The sequence below is a fragment of the Staurois parvus genome, unplaced genomic scaffold (genome assembly GCF_062004578.1).
Source record: "Staurois parvus isolate SC_StPar_1 unplaced genomic scaffold, SC_StPar_1.0 ptg000244l, whole genome shotgun sequence".
Taxonomy (NCBI): Eukaryota; Metazoa; Chordata; class Amphibia; order Anura; family Ranidae; genus Staurois; species Staurois parvus.
This window is the reverse complement of record NW_028318040.1, coordinates 5,599,887-5,615,446: the sequence shown is the minus strand read 5'-3', so window position 1 is coordinate 5,615,446 and position 15,560 is coordinate 5,599,887. Positions and strand designations below refer to the sequence as shown.

The following is a 15,560-nucleotide window of genomic DNA, read 5'->3' as shown; positions in this document are numbered from 1 at the left end:
ATGGCCCCCACGCTCGCCTGGCCTAAATCCAATAGAGCACCTTGATTATATCATGTTTTGGTCCATCCGACGCTGCCAGGTTGCACCTCAGACTGTCCAAGAGCTCAGTGATGCCCTGGTCCAGATCTGGGAGCAAATACCCCAGGATACCATCTGTCGTCTCATCAGGAGCATGGCCCGATGTTGTCAGGCATGCATACAAACACGTGGGGGCCATACAAACTACTGAGTACCATTCTGAGTTGCTGCAATTAAATTTCAGCAAAATGGACTAGTCTGCTGCATCATTTTTTCACTTTGATTTTCGGGGTGTCTTTGAATTCAGTCCTCTGTAGGTTGATCATTTTCATTTCCATCAAATGATGGGGCATCCTTACATTCCTAACACATTACCCAGTCCATATCAGTATAGATATCCAGCATGAGATTTCCCCCCATTGAGATCTGATGTGTTTTCAAAGTGTTCCTTTAATTTTTTTTTGAGCAGTGTACTGTGATGCACAGAAGCATGGGAGTAATGCCATTGTTTTGAAGATTAATTGGTGTAGAAACTTTAACCGTAATTTAAAGATACAACCAAAATTGAAAAGAGAATGTCTTCCTGAAGTGGGAAAAAGTTGAAAATGGATGACAGGGGAGCAAAAATTCCTCAACACACTTTCCAGCTAGTCAGCACAGGGAGACTATTTTAAACTGATGTAACATTTTACATTAAAATTGATACTTTTGTTGCACCCTGCCATTTCAAGGAAATTCTGCAAAGTATGACCCATAACTTCAAACTATCTGACCTCCCAATTAGTGACATATATATATAGCAATAAATACACTTAGAGCAGGTATGCTTTGGAGGTACCCTATCTCTCCTTTAAAGTGTTACTAAACTCACAAGGCCCGGGGGAAGCGTAGGGTGATGGGTGCAGCAGGGGAGCAATTAATGGAACTGATCCCTTGTATGGCTCTCTCTGCAGCAGCTGAAAGCCAGCAGAAGGGAAAGGAGAAGAAGTCAGCTTTCAGCTGCTGAAGAGATCCATACAGGGGTTGGTTCCAGTAATTGTCCCCCCCCCACCATGCCGATGACCCTCCTTGCCCACATCCGATTCACCCAGCTACCTGGGCCCCCCTGCTGGCCTGAGCCCCGTACAGATGGACTGGTGGTACCCCATTATCCACGGCCCTAAATGTGAGCATACAACATAAGAGGTAGATAGTCAGGTCAGCGGCATATCTTACCCATGAATGCAGGGGCACATCATAGGTATATATAGAGGTATTCCCACCATTGCACTTCAGGCTATATGTACAATAGCAACAGGCAGGGCATTGAAATGTTCTATTAGGCCATAAATACAGTCCACATTGCCAAAGTCTTCTAAGAAATATGGCCTTTTAGTTTTTACCGCATGGTTCCTTTCATAATAGGCCAAAAATAGGGACATCCTTCCCTTCACTGCTGTTAGTAGAATATGCTTCTCTACACCTCGTGTTGTAAATCTTACATTGATGACCCAAATCTTAAAATATCAGTTGAAGGAAAGAGCCCTACCTACAAAATATTCTTGTATCCAGGGCAGATTTTCAGATTTTTTTTTCTTCTGACCTTTATATCATCACGCTCCTACAAACAAAATAGATGACACAGTGTTTGTCTTTAAATGTATCAAAAAAACCTTTTTGCTATCAGTTTATACTTTGATGTTACTACAGAGCCTGGAAAAACAGCTTAGCTGTAGGTTTGTCCTATGTAGAACTAGTTTAAAGGTTTCAGTTTGATTATTTTGAATCTTTTTGTGGATGCCCTTAAAATGGACACAATTTATTTTGCACACTTTTTTTTAAACAAAATAAAGTGCAAAAAGTGTAAAAAGAAATTACCATGTAAATCAAATGAGTACATCAAAACACAAGTTCCGCTTTTAGAAGTGGTCCCCTGCTCCCTGTTGCGATCACCTAGGCTATTGGAAGCAGAAGTTGTCCTCCCTCCCCGTAGCCTTCTGGGACACGTGACAGGTCCCAGAAGACTACAGGACCAAACACAAAGTGCAGCGCTACTCGCACATGCGTAGTAGGCACCCGGCTGTGAAGCTGCAAGCTATCACAGTTGGGTGCCCACACTTAGCATGCCAGCGCCAGGGAACGAGGACAGTCGGTGAACCTGGCTGCAGTGAGTACACTGCTGGATCGTAGGACAGGCTATATTTTAACCACCTCCCACCCGCCATATAGTAATATGACGGGCGCAAGGTAGTTCTCTCGTTCTCACTGCGCACGCGCGGCGATCGGTGGTGCGCTGTGTCCCTTGGACACAGCGGATCACAGATCACGAAAAGAGCCGAAGATGTCGGCTCGGTCATGTGATCAGCTGTGTCCAATCACAGCTGATCACATGTAAACAGGGAAATGCCGGTTATCGGCATTTCTCTCCTCTCGAGCTGTCACGCTGACAGCTCGAGAGGAGAGGAGAGCCTGTAATCAGCTTTCCGCGGAGGGGACATGTACACTGATCATCAGGGCACTAATGACCAGTGTGCCCTGATGATCAGTGTAGCCCCAGCAGTGCCACCTGTCAGTGTCCATCAGTGCCTTATGTCAGTGCTCATCAGTGCCTCATGCCAGTGCCCATCAGTGCCACATCAGTAGCACATATCAGTGTCTATCAGTGCACATCAATGCCACATATCAGTGCCCATCTGAGCTGCCTTTCAGTGTCACCCATCGGTGCCAGTCAGTGCCACCTATCAATGCCAATCAGTACCACCTATCAGTGCTGCCAATCAGTGCCACCTATCCGTGCCAGTCAGTGCCGCCTATCAGTGCTGCCTATCAGTGCCGCCTATCAGTGCCAGTCCGTGCCGCCTAACAGTGCCAGTCAGTGCCGCCTATCAGTGCCAGTCAGTGCCGCCTATTAGTGCCAGTCAGTGCTGCCTATCAGTGCCATATATCAGTGCCATGTATCAGTGCTGCCTTTCAGTGCCCATCAGTGATGCCTGTCAATGCCCATCAGTGCCACCTATCAGTGTCCATCAGTGCAGCCTCATTAGCGCACATCAGAGAAGGAGAAAAATCACTTATTTACAACATTTTATAACAAAAACTAAGAAAAAACTTTTTTTTTTCAACATTTTCAGTGGTTTTTGGTTTAAGAAAAAATAAAAAACCCAGAGGTGATTAAATACCACCAAAATAAAGCTCTGTCACAAAAAATGATAACAATATCATATAGGTACAGTGTTGCCTGACCGCGCAATTGTCATTCAAAGTGCAGCAGCGCTGAAAGCTGGAAATTGGCCTGGGCAGGAAGGGGGTATAAGTGCCCTGTAGGCTAGCGGTTAAAAGTTGGCAGCTACAGTTTTTGTAGCTGCTGACTTTCATTTTTTTTATTTTTGACTGGAGCACCGCTTGAACTCTTTAAACATAGTACCTGGGTGAATTCATTAAAAAAAAGCCTCTAACAAATAAAAATATAATAAAATTAAACAAAGTATCCATCTGTTTGTAGAATTCTTTTGTTCCACGTTGTGATAAACACCATTGTGTAATGAATCACACTTTAGCCCGGTTCACACTCCTGCGACTTTGCATGCAACCTGTGATACATAAAGTCGCATTAAAATTGAAAACCCATTTTTTCAACTGTGGCTGTTGCAATCAATGCAACTTAAGTCAAAGCCACTTTTACTAAGGTTTCTGTACTACTTTGATGCAACTTTCATGTGACTTTTCATGTGACAATAGAAAGCACACGACAATAGGGTTGCAGCAGTGTGAACCAAGCCTTACTCGGTGATCACTCTGTAAAAAATAATAAAAGGAAATATTGACCTTCAATCTAAAAGGTTTAGAGCTCTTTAAATGTAATGAATTTTGTTCTCAGAAAAATGATACTCCACTCCACTTATTTTTCAGGATTGTCAATATAGAAAACATACTCACAGTAGTGTATTACCTGGTTTATGTGTGTTAATACTGAGAGCAAAATGTAGTACATGTCAAGTGCTTTAGACCTTTTAGATTGAATGTCGGATAGTTCTGGTGAGTATTTTCTACAGACACCAGTGCAGGGTCACAGAAGGAAGTGTGGTTCATTACAGCATGACTGTTATACTCACTGTGGAACCTAAGGGGTCAATCCTCTGCCTTGTGTAAAAATGCTGTCTGATCCTCCCCTTCTTCCAGTGTCCCCCTCTTATCTCCTGATAAGACATATCTGTGGAGACACTCTGAACATGCTCAGTTTGGCGTGCATTGCTACAGAGTTTTTTCTTTCTTGGGAGAGTGCATGTGATCAGCACAGAGTCAATCAGCACTGTCCAGACAGAGGTCAGAGGTCCTGTATCCTCCTACAGGAGAATGAAAACTCTTTCTAGAAGCTGTAACCAGTTCTCTGTTGGACACTGATAGAAGTCACAAGACTGCTCTAACTGCTGATGAGAAAAGGTATTTAGCAGTTTATATTTACTAAAATTATTGCATTTCCATGTTATGTGTACTGTGTGAGACCAGATTTAGTGAATGCAGGGTCCTGGGTTTAGTAACACTTTAAGGTTAGGCCTCACAGTGTTAAAGTGGCTGTAAACCCATACATATACCCAGTGAAGTGACTGGCCTCAGTTGATACACAGAGATTAAACAAATCCTCCTACAGATGTTGTACCTGTTTATCTGCAGCCTTCACTAAAATACAGCCATTCAAAGTCCAGAATGTATACAGCATGTCTGAGCTTTCGGGAAGCAGCGGACAGAGACCTGAAGTTATACTCTGGAAAGCTCAGTGAGAGCTGATTGGAGGGAAGGGACACACCCCCTTTACACAGCACACAGGAACAATGCTGAGACTGTCAATCACATGCTGTGTATTGGAGCTCCCTCCCCTGTCAATTTTGTATCTCTTGGTGTCAGGAAAACTTGCCAGGAAGTGATTCAAGCTGACAGCAGAGGACCAAGGCAGTGGAGAGAAATAACACTTAGTGCTCTGGATCGAGACAAGTACACACTATAGAAGGATATGTTATGTTTATATTTCATGTCAGAGGTTTAGAACCACTTTAAATAAGTTTGAAGGTCTGCATAAAGCGAGCCCTATAGCCAAGTTAGTCCTTGGTTCTGTCATATGGTGAAAATTTGCCCTTATCATACACTTAAAGAGGTTTTTTTAATAAAAAAATATAAGTAGATATTCATCCTATTTTATCCCTGTCACCTTCTTCTGTCACCTGCTCCCCTTTGTCTCCAGTTCCACTAACAAAACAGGGCCAGGAACAGGCATCGCTATGAGTGTCCATGTATATGGCAACTGAAACCAACATGCGATTGCGATGTTCATATGCACTGGGCAATCACAGAACTCCTTGTATCCTTTGAAAAGAGTGAAAGACTTTTTCCTAAATGGAGTAGCTGCACGGCAAGTCATGCAATGGGGTTGATTTACTAAAACTAGGGATTACTAAACCTGATGAAGCTCTGCATAGAAACCAATCAGCTTCCAGATTTATTGCCAAATTGTAATTAAACAAGTTGAGGTTAGAAGCTGATTGGCTACCATGCACAGACGCCCCAGATTTTGTACTGTCCTAGGCAACACAAAAATTGGCCACCCCCCTCCCCCGCAGAGGGAGAGGCAGAGCTTGACACTGACCAATTCCCCCCTCCTTTCCCACGTGGCGAGAGACTGACATTGACCAAAAACACCCCTGTCCCCCTACCCAGGAGAGCCTTCCACTACCATCACCCCCCCCCCATACACCAGGCGCCCAACCTCCCAGCAAGAGAAAGAAGACACCCACTTTCACAGCTCCGGCCACCCCCGGGAACAAGAGTTGGGCTCTACATACATCGTCAAACAGTCCGCAGTCTCTCTCGGTTCCAACCTGGTCCCCATGCCGTGTGTGTCCCTTCTTCCATCTCTTCTTCTAGGGAGCAGCGCTGCCCCACCTGAAAAATGCCGCCCTAGGCAACTGCCTTGTTTGACTTGTGGTTAATATGCCCCTTGCTCCAGCCCCAACTCTCAATTTTACTGCCAGAATTTTAGTGGTGACATCACCTGCAGAGGCTGCATGTAAATAATATTTTTCAAGAAAGAATTTTTGTGACATTTTTAGAGGTATCTTATTGTTACTTAACTAATACCCAGGGGCGAACTGACAACTCATGGGGCCCCCGGGAAATAAGAGATAATGGGGTCCCCTGTGTCTCCGCCTACACTCAAGCCACACCCACACAACACCCCGCCTACATATTTCAGGTCAGCTGCATAGAAATTGTATTAATAATAATTAGAAAAAAAATAATAAAACAATGTCGTGGGGTCCCCCCTCCATTCATACCAAGCCGTTTGGGTTTGGTATGGGTTTTTAGGGGAACCCCCACGCCACAATTAAAAAAAAAAATGTTGTGGGCCCCCCCCCAAGATCCATACCAGACCCTCATCAGAGCATGCAGCCAGGCAGGTCAGGAAAGGGGAGGGGACAAGCGAGCACCCCCCCTGAACTATACCAGGCCACATGCCCTCAACATGGGGGGGTGCTTTGGGGGTTCCTGTGGTTGTGGGGGCCTGCGGGCAGGGGGCTTATTGGAATCTGGAAGCCCCCTTTAGCAAGCGGGCCCCCAGATCCCAGCCCCTACCACATGTGAATGAGTATGGGGTACATGGTACCTCTACCCATTCACAAAAAAAAAGTGTAGTGTGAAAAAAGACAGGAGACAGTCTCTTATTTTCCTTCCTTTAATAAAGGACTTGTCAAAGACTGTCTTCTGTCTTTTTTCACGCTAACTTTTTTTTTGTAAATGGATAGCGGTACCATGTATCCCATACTCATTCACATGGGGGGGGGGCCAGATCTGAGGGCCCCCTTGCTAAAGGGGGCTTTCAGATTCCAATAAGCCCCCACCCACAGACCCCCACAACCACGGGCCAGGGTTGTGGGGAAGAGGCCCTTGTCCCCATCCACATGGAGACAAGGTGTTCTGGGGGAGAGCCCCCCACCCCAAAGCACCCCTCCATGTTGAGGGCATGTGACCTGGTATGGTTCAGGAGGGGGGGGGGGCGCTCACTCATCACCCCCCCTTTCCTGACCTGCCCAGCTGCATGCTCGGATAAGGGTCCTGTATGGATTTTGAGGGGGACCCCAGGCCATTTTTTTTTCAATTTTGGCGTGGGAGTTCCCCTCAAAATCCATACCAGACCCGAAGGGCTTGGTATGGATGGAGGGGGGAACCCACGCCATTTTTAAAATTATTTTTACAATTGCTGACAATTCTTTATTTTACATTCAACTGTCTGTGGGGAACCCCGCTGACAGCTGAAACATTATCGCATGGTTTCATTACTAAAATACTGCATGCCTTGATAAAATAATTCATGCGATATTTTAGTAGCCTTTTTTTGGTGAATTCAAACGTTTTTTTTTAAAAATACTATGCGGTATCCTACCACATACTCGGATGCGGTAAGATACCTGTGCTGCCTTGTATTACACAAGGCATTCTTTAGCATTCAGCAGTGTCTGTCCCCTTAAGGCCTGAGACTTCCTGTCTGCTAACTTGGGAGGAAGTGACCTCATCTCTTCAGACTGAAGAAATTCTACAATGCAAGTACATGTGGGATGCTGTTCCCTCTTCATATATGGGCTTGATTAGACCCCCAAAGTCTGTAAGTACCCTTCCTATGTACTGTGGAATGTTATGCACATAGCTAGGAAGTTAGATATGTACTTATGTTTGTTTATTCTGTTTGTATTTCAGTTTTACCGCATTTGTTCACATTCACGCATTTATTCACGCGCATTCTCATTATGTCACATGTTATCAGTAAAAGATCATCGGTTATCAATCATCGACTCTTTACTGTGTGGACATCAAAGGTTATACTGCCTGTAATCCTCTGTAACCCTTTCATAACTGCAGAGAAGGCAGGACAGTAAAAAGACTTACACGGTTACTTCAGAGCACATTGTGTGAAAAATCTACAGCAAGCCCCACAACACAGAAAAGACTCTTAACTGTTAATACAGCAGCACGTGTGTGTGAAATCCCCACAGCACAGCCAGTCTAAGGCATAGCAAAGTGAAACTAACTCAGCTTTATGAAAGATATGAAAGATATCACTAAATTAACCCTTCCTAAAATCTCGTGCAAACAGGAAGAAAATATGCACAGTACACTGGAAACTAGGTCACAATGCAGCACGCCGAGAACTTATAACAAATCGGATCTGTCGTCATCCAAAGCAGAAACCGCCAGATCTAAGCGTTCAAGTTCCAGGCATTCAAACGTCACAGACCTATCGTCAGTCAGTGCTGGGGCAGCCAGGAGTAAGCATACAAGTTCCAGACATTCTAGCGTCACAAACTTGTCTTCAGTCAGCGCTATCGCAGCCAGGGCACAAGCCAAGGCCGAGGCCGCATGCGCCATGGCCTCCTATGCCATACAGGAAGCAAAGCTTATGAAAGAGCAAGGCTACCTAGATGAAGAGCAGAAGAAGAGACAAGCCGAAGGGGAAGCTGAAATAAAAAAGAGACAAGCCGAAGGGGAAGCTGAAATAAAAAAGAGACAAACCGAAGGGGAAGCAGAAATGCTTAGGAGAAAGGCAGAAGTACAAGCCTCTTTACACATACTTAAGCAACAGAAAATAGCTGCAGCAGCCATAGCTGAAGCCGAAGTTCTTGCGAGAGCTGCAGATATTCAGTTTGTAGAGAGCGATGTACTGGAAACCCTGATAACACCTCTCAGTACATTCCAACGCACCCGTGAGTACGTGCAATCACAAGCAACCCTGTACCCTGATAAACAGCCTAGTGATGCACCGAAACCATCAAGGACCCAGTTGGGAGCAGACAGCTTTGATGTTACGCATCACTACAAGACTGAACCTGAACCGCCACGTGATAAGTCAACCAATCACGGGCTCAGATACCAAACCGCCAACACGCTAAGAAACCAAATAGATGGCGATATAACCTCTCCTCGTGCAAAACCAGATCTAGACTACAATAGAGGAGAGCAACCATCTGACCAAAATAGACTTAGTCAAATACCTCAACGAACCCATCAGTCACTATCAGCCAGCAGTCCCGTGTTTGTACCCAGAACAAACGCAGCTGACACAGCAAAGGTTACAGACGTGTCGAAATACCTGATGCGCCGTGAGATGGTGAGCACTGGTCTCTTGAAGTTTGACGATCGTCCTGAAAACTACTGGGCCTGGAGGTCATCCTTCCTAAGCAGCACCCAAAACTTAGAGCTGACAGACAGAGAGAAGCTCGACCTACTTGCCAAATACCTAGGACCAGAGTCCTCAGAGCAGGCCAAAAGAATCAGGTCAGTGCATGTCCATGATGCAACAGCAGGACTTGCGATGGTCTGGCAGAGAATGGAAGACTGCTATGGGTCACCTGAAGTAATAGAAGAAGCACTTTTAAAGAAAATTGAAACTTGCCCGAAAATGACAAACAAAGACAATCAGAAGCTGAGAGAGCTCGGAGACCTACTCCTAGAGATAGAAGCAGCAAAGACTAGTGGAACTCTGCCAGGTCTCTTATACTTAGACACAGCACGTGGAGTAGAGCCCATAATCGAGAAGCTCCCTTTCAACCTGCAAGAAAGGTGGGTCTCTCAAGCATCCAGATACAAGAAAGACTATCGAGTTGCATTTCCACCGTTTGTCTTCCTCGCTGAATTCGTTGTAGACCAAGCTAAGACACGCAATGACCCAAGCTTCGCCTTCCTGAACAAGAGAGTTGCAAGCGCCCCAAGGACAGAGAAGCAGCCACCAGTACACTACAAAGAATGCAGAGCAACAGTGTCTGTGCGGAAGACAGAAGTCCCGCCTGAGGCTGCAGCCAATCAGGAAGACAACACAAGAAAGGAAGTTGAGGATCCAGACAAACAGTGCCCAATACACAACAAGCCTCATCCACTAAGAAAATGTCGCAGTTTCAGAAGTAAGACATTAGAGGAGCGCAAGGCTTACCTTAAAGACAATCACATTTGTTTCAGATGCTGCGCCTCAATGCAACATCTTGCAAAAGACTGTAAGAGAGAAATACGGTGCACAGAATGCAACAATGACCGACATCTGTCAGCACTGCACCCAGGACCACCACCATGGAGATCAGAAGTTCCAGCAACTCAAGAAGATCATGGTGGGGAGCAAAAAGAAAGTGCAACACCAGCGATAACTTCAAAGTGTACTGAGATCTGTACAGAACCAGGACTCTCTAGATCATGCTCCAAGATATGCTTAGTCAAAGTGTATCCCAACGGTCTCAGAGAAAAGGCAGTGAAGATGTATACAGTCCTAGACGAACAAAGCAACAGGTCTCTAGCAAAGACAGAGTTCTTCGACCTCTTTGGTGACAAAGGAAGTTCAATTCCATACACCTTGAAGACATGTTCTGGAGTTATAGAGACATCAGGGAGAAGAGCAAACAACTACACCATCGAGTCATTAGATGGAAAGACGCAGCTGACTCTTCCTACACTCATAGAATGTGACATGATACCAGATGACAGGTCAGAGATTCCCACACCTGAAGTGGCACGTCACTACCCTCATCTCATGCGAATAGCAGACAAGATCCCAACACTCAACCCAGATGCTGCAATCGTCCTTCTACTAGGAAGAGACATACTGAGAGTGCACAAGGTCAGAGAACAATACAATGGGCCGCACAATGCACCATTTGCTCAACGTCTTGATCTTGGATGGGTTATCGTTGGAAATGTATGTCTGGACGGACTTCACAAACCCACAAAGGTGAATGTCTACAGAACAAATCTGCTGCAGAACGGTCGCACATCATGTCTTTGCCCATGTAACAACAGCATACAGATTAAAGAGAAACTATCTAACCCAACACATCCCCAGAACATCCAGAGGTTCCTGGAAGATACAGTCTCAGCTGAAGATTCAGATCAGCTAGGCCACAAAGTGTTTGAGAGAACTCAAGATGATGACAAACTAGCACCATCTGTTGAAGATAACCTCTTCCTTGAGATCATGGACAGAGAAGTCTTCAAAGACAAAGCAGGCAGTTGGGTAGCCCCACTACCATTCCGTACACCACGGCATCGTCTTCCCAACAACAGAGTGCAAGCAGAGAAACGCCTTGCGCTATTGCAGCGCACTCTTGAAAGAAAGCCAGACATGAAAGAACACTTCCAAGAATTCATGCGGAAAATCTTTGACAAAGATAGAGCTGAAAAAGCACCAGCACTGCATGAAAAACAAGAACGCTGGTACTTGCCAATATTCGGAGTGTACCATCCTCAAAAACCAGGTCAGATACGTGTAGTATTTGATTCCAGTGCAAAGCATGAAGGTATTTCCCTTAATGATGTACTTCTCAGCGGACCAGACCTGAACAACACACTTCTTGGAGTCCTTATCAGATTCCGAAGAGAACTTGTTGCAGTAACAGCAGATGTACAGCAGATGTTCTACTGTTTCCTTGTCCGTGAAGACCACAGAGACTACCTGAGGTTCCTATGGTATGAAGACCACGACCTCAACAAAGGTATCATAGAGTATAGGATGAAAGTACATGTGTTTGGGAACAGTCCCTCACCAGCTGTCGCTATCTATAACTTGAGACGAGCAGCGCAGCAAGGTGACAGACACAACCCTGAAGCCAAACAATTTGTTATGAAAAACTTTTATGTAGTTGATGGACTTGCTTCCTTCTCCAGTAGTGGAGAAGCCATTGACATTTTGAAAAGCACTAGAGACTTGCTAGCAGACTCTAACATAAGACTGCACAAAGTGGCTTCCAACAACAGCAAAGTCATGGAAGCATTCCCAGCAGAAGACCGTGCAAAAGACCTCAAAGACCTAGATCTAGGTACAGATTCACCACCCCTTCAAAGAAGCTTAGGGCTTAGTTGGGACTTGAAAACTGACAGCTTCACCTTCCGAGTATCCAGGGAAGAGAAGCCTTTCACAAAGCGAGGTGTCTTGTCTACGGTCAACAGTCTTTACGATCCCTTGGGGTTCGTAGCACCCATCACCATGCAAGGCAAAGCTCTTTTGAGAGAGATTACAACTGAGCTAGAACAAAGTGATTGGGACACACCTCTACCTGAAAAGAAAGAAATGCAGTGGAAGTTGTGGAAAGACTCTTTGCTGGAGCTTGAGCGATTTAGCATCCAAAGACCATACGTCTCTGTTTCTTTGTCTGTTACAAAACGAAGAGAGATACACGTGTTTTCAGATGCATCCACTGTGGCTATAGCAGCTGTAGCCTACCTTAGAGTTATAGACACTCAGGGACAAAGCCATGCAGGATTCATCTTGGGAAAGTCCAAACTGGCTCCAAGACCTGCTCACACGGTCCCACGCTTAGAACTTTGTGCTGCTGTCCTAGCTGTGGAGATAGCAGACTTACTCATTGCAGAACTGGACATCGAGATCCATGCAGTGAACTTCTACACAGACAGCAAGATTGTTTTAGGTTATATCCACAACGCTTCAAGAAGATTCTACACATACGTGTCAAACAGAGTAACACGTATCAGAAAGTGTACAAGTCCAGAACAGTGGCATCACATCAGTACAGACAAGAACCCTGCTGACCATGGGACTAGACTGGTACCAGCTGCTGTCCTCAAACAGACTAACTGGTTCACAGGTCCATCCTTCTTGACTGGACCAGAAACTGAAGAGACTGATCAGAAAGGAACTTTTCAGCTTGTAGAACCAGACCAAGACAAAGAGGTAAGACCTCTAGTTGCAGTTTACAAGACTCTAACCACCAGAGAAGGTCTTGGCTCATGTAGGTTCGAAAGGTTTTCCAGCTGGAAGTCACTCATCCGTGCCATAGGGAAACTCATCTGCTTGGCCAGATCCTTCAGCAAAACAGCCAGTGTTGACCAGGGTAACAATGACTATCTTGAGCAAGCCAATGTCACCATTATCAGATGTGTTCAGCAGGAAGCCTTCAAGGAAGAAATTCAAGGTCTTCTCAAGAAAGAAGAACTTTCTAAACACAGCCCACTCAAAAAGTTGAACCCTGTCCTTGATGAAGATGGAGTGATGAGACTTGGAGGTCGTCTACCCGCAGCTGATACGACTATTTTAGAAAAACATCCCATTGTCATACCCAAGAATCATCACGTTGCCGTTCTTCTGACAAGACATCACCACGAGCAAGTTGCACATCAAGGTCGCCACCTCACTGAAGGAGCAGTCCGCTCAGCTGGATTGTGGATCCTAGGAGGTAAAAGACTAGTCTCCAGTGTGATTAACAAATGTGTAACTTGCAAGAAAATCAGAGGAAAACTTGAAGTCCAGAAGATGTCAGACTTACCTCCAGACAGGCTGGCTTCAGGTCCTCCATTCACAAATGTAGGCCTAGACGTTTTTGGTCCTTGGAACATTTCTTCTCGCAAGACCAGAGGAGGCAGTGCAGAGAGCAAACGCTGGGCTGTTCTTTTCTCATGTATGAGTACCAGAGCAGTTCACATTGAGGTAATTGAGTCTCTATCTACCTCAAGCTTCATCAATGCCTTGAGAAGATTTTTCTCCATTCGAGGACCAGCAAAACAGATTCGTTCTGATTGTGGCACAAACTTTATTGGAGCCTGCAAAGAATTGAAGATCATTGCAACAGACTCAGAGACAAGTAACTATCTTCAAAACCAAAGATGCACTTGGATCTTCAATCCTCCTCATGCCTCACATATGGGAGGAGCTTGGGAGAGGATGATTGGAGTAGCTCGTCGCATTCTAGATGCAATGCTTCTAAAGATTGGATCTACTCGTCTCACACACGAAGTCCTAACCACGCTGATGGCTGAAGTCATGGCTATCATGAACGCCAGACCTTTGGTCCCAGTGTCTACTGACCCAGAGATGCCAACCGTCTTGACACCAGCAATGTTGCTGACCCAGAAGATGGAGATGGTGACAGCTCCCAACGGGGACTTTGATCTTAAAGACTTGTACACCAAACAATGGAAACAAGTTCAAAGCCTTGCCGATATCTTCTGGAAGAGATGGAGACAGGAGTACCTGATGACCCTCCAACCACGCAACAAATGGCAAGCCGACAAGCCCAACTTACAAGTTGGAGATGTTGTTCTACTAAAAGACTCTCAGGCCCACAGGAACGAGTGGCCAATTGGACTCATTGTGGGGACTGATGCTAGTAGTGATAGCAGAGTCAGGAAAGTAGAGGTCAGAGTAGTAAAACAGGGCACCCCTAAGGTGTACCTTAGACCCATCACGGAAGTCGTTTTACTCCTTCCAGGAGTTTAATAGTGGCATATCATTATTATGCCAGGTGGGGAGTGTGCTGCCTTGTATTACACAAGGCATTCTTTAGCATTCAGCAGTGTCTGTCCCCTTAAGGCCTGAGACTTCCTGTCTGCTAACTTGGGAGGAAGTGACCTCATCTCTTCAGACTGAAGAAATTCTACAATGCAAGTACATGTGGGATGCTGTTCCCTCTTCATATATGGGCTTGATTAGACCCCCAAAGTCTGTAAGTACCCTTCCTATGTACTGTGGAATGTTATGCACATAGCTAGGAAGTTAGATATGTACTTATGTTTGTTTATTCTGTTTGTATTTCAGTTTTACCGCATTTGTTCACATTCACGCATTTATTCACGCGCATTCTCATTATGTCACATGTTATCAGTAAAAGATCATCGGTTATCAATCATCGACTCTTTACTGTGTGGACATCAAAGGTTATACTGCCTGTAATCCTCTGTAACCCTTTCATAACTGCAGAGAAGGCAGGACAATACCGCTTAGTGAATTGTGCCCTGTGAGCCTCTCATCAGGCCCATTACTGATCCTGGGCCCTTGGGCAATGCCCGAATGGTCAGACTGCCCCTGCTAATACCCCAAAAAAGTTTTTGCCCACACTTACTTTTAACACTATTAAAAATGCATTCCAATTTCCTCCAATGCCTCAGTGAACCATCAATTAGTACAGACCGTTATAGGCAACCCAGGTAGTATATGAGAGGCACGCATACTATTTGTGCAGATTACTCATCTGTGCAAGGCCTTTGGGACTGTGGACTATTTCTACTAGATGTGGATCAGATGGGTGTTGAGATCCCTTTACACTGTATTGTTGACCTAGACACAGCTCACGTTTATCTTGCTGTCAGTCAATACACAGTGAACAAGTGTACTTGAACTATAAATGAACTAGGGGGGCCTACATTTCAGTCTTGCACAGGGGTCTCTTGGTAGCTCTGTCTGTCACTGCAGCACATAAACCTGCATAAAATATACCTTAACTCTGTGATAAAATAGCAGCAATGTGTGATTGGCAACAAAACTAGTTGTTTTGATCACAGGTGCATATGTTTAAAGACATTTAAAATGCCACATGCTGAATTAACTTCAATGCACTAAGGATATAAGGAGATTGAAGTGCAGAATTTGCGGTGTAGAACGGGGATTGAGGTGAACTCTTATTTTCTCTTTTAAGTGATTATTTGTTATTAGCACTTTTTACAACTAGTCCTGCCTTTAAGGCTACTTTTACACTGCTCCACTGCAAAATTGCGTTAAAAACGCTGATGTGTTTTTGCTGCATTTTCGC

General features: G+C 45.0%; 1 long non-coding RNA gene across 1 annotated transcript; it reads left to right on the top strand.

The window, feature by feature from the left end:
- Nucleotides 1–7,461: 7,461 nt before the first annotated feature.
- LOC149459844 (uncharacterized) lies at nucleotides 7,462–7,828 on the top strand. The gene is made up of 2 exons (XR_016313191.1): nucleotides 7,462–7,648; nucleotides 7,741–7,828. It is a non-coding gene; the product is annotated as an uncharacterized LOC149459844 (long non-coding RNA).
- The last annotated feature ends 7,732 nt before the right edge of the window (nucleotides 7,829–15,560 follow it).